A 2,215-nucleotide genomic window follows, 5' to 3' on the forward strand; every position below is an offset into this window, starting at 1 on the left:
AGACGCCGACGTCTCCTCTGATGATGAGCGCTAGTGTCGTGGTAGCAACATGCTATGTGTTTACATCCATCGCAGCCATGTTTGTAATGACTTATCGTGAGAACAAACGTATTCACGTGTGACTTCAATAGTATTTCTTACTGAATGGAAACACCGCAGTTGTGAAACTGTGTTTTTTTCGACATTAACAGAATATCGACAAAATTTTGCGCACATTTGCGATGGAAACGCATCTAGTGTCAGTTTTGCATTACAGTTATTTACCCATTCAGACTTACTGTAGTACATTCTAATGGCTCATTCAGAAGACGTTCTGTACCGTTACTGACACGTGTTCGGACCACTCGGCTCATTCAGCAGAGTGGGGGGGACAGAAACTGCCACATCTGTCACACCTCTGAACCTGCAAGCGAGGTAGTGACAGAAACGGTAAAGCCGAGTCCTGAGAAGGAGAGCCGGCGTAGTTCTGACTGACACCTTCAGGAGACAACCAGCACTGGGTTCTTAAATCAAACACCAAATTGAGGTGTTTGGGTTTTTTCTTTTTTCCAAGCCCCACAAGATCCACTTCCACAATTTACTCTACTAAATCACTAAAAGCTATGTTTAAGCTATCACTTTCATCATCTACATGAATATTAAAGTCTCCAATTAGGGCTGGGCAGTATGACCTCAAATTCTTATCACGGTATAAATTGAATCCCTTCACGATTACGGTATATATCGCGGTAGAAAACTATCATAAAAAGTAAGGATAATGTCATTTTTATAGCCTTTTTTTTTTGCAGAAAACTAATCTTAATCAAATCCAACATTTTTGCTTTAATACCTGCCTGCCAAACAATGAGCTTCTGCCTGCTGAACTTATCAGCTGCTGCTCTGCTGCGCGCTCACCTTCATCATCAGAGCAGAAGCCGACTTTACATCAGCAAGATGGATTTATGACTGAACGAATGTCCACGTCTTTTTTTATCCTCTCTGTGGGTAACGATACATAAAAAACAAGTTTTTTCTCCGACGACTTGGGTGTGAAAAAACTACGGTAGTTAAAGCTACGCTCTGCGTGACGTGGAGGTAGGGAGGAAGGAAATGATCCCGACATAACTTTTCTATGGCGGGAGGGGTAAATTTTGAGGATTTATTCTCTTTACGCATTTTAAAACGCTTCTTCGTTTTATTTCGAGCTCCTCCTGCTCAGGTGTCTCTGCACTCACAGGCCTGTTCACACAGGTGCGACGACGTAATGACGATAGGACGGTAGAGGGTAAATTTCTACCGTAGGCCAACTTCAAACTGTTTCTACTGTCTACCACATATACCGCACAGCCCTATACTTTATCAGCATTCAATAATAATAAGTCAGACAAAAAATCTGATAACTCTGATAAAAACTGAGAGTAAGGGCCTGGAGGACGATAAATAACAACAAGTAGTAGAGGTTTTTCTGATTTCCAGTTTGTATGAGAAAGCCTGAGGGACAAAGACTCAAATGAATTTAATTCATATTTTGATTTTGATTTAGCAGTAATTAATAATTCTGACTGATAAACAGCAGCCACTCCTCCACCTCCACCTGTTGTTCCAGGAACATGAAAATTTCAATAATTAGCAGGACTAGATTCATTTAACACAATCCTCCTGTTGTAACCAGGTTTCTGGTTAAATAGAACTGTTCAAAGTTCGATAATTCAGCAAGTAAAAAAGATTCCTCGAGCAAACAAATTTACGAGCTACCGGCAGGACTTGGAGAAGGCTTTCGACGGTGTCCCTTTGGGACTCCTGTGGGGGGTACTCCAGTAGTATGGGGTACCAGGCCCATTGATACGGGCTGTTAGGTCCCTGTCTGACAGGTGCCAGAGCTTGGTCCACATTGTTGGTAGTAAGTTGGACTCGTTTCCGGTGAGAGTTGGACTCTGCCAAGGTTGGAAAAAAAGTCACTGATGATGATGATGAAGAAACTAATATTCAGTTCTGTTTTCTACTAAAGTGTCTAAAAATAATAATAATAATTTTTAAAAAGTTGCCCTTTGTCACTGATTCTGTTCATAACTTTTATGGACAGAATTTCTAGGCACAGCCGAGGAGTTGAGGGGATCCTTTTTGGTGACCTCAGGATCACATCTCTGCTTTTTGTGGATGATGTGGTCCTATTGGCCTCATCAGATCCTGATCTCCAGCTCTCACTGGAGCGGTTCACAGCCGAGTGTGAAGCGGC

Source organism: Austrofundulus limnaeus, unplaced genomic scaffold, assembly GCF_001266775.1.
Source record: "Austrofundulus limnaeus strain Quisiro unplaced genomic scaffold, Austrofundulus_limnaeus-1.0 Scaffold68, whole genome shotgun sequence".
Classification (NCBI taxonomy): Eukaryota; Metazoa; Chordata; class Actinopteri; order Cyprinodontiformes; family Rivulidae; genus Austrofundulus; species Austrofundulus limnaeus.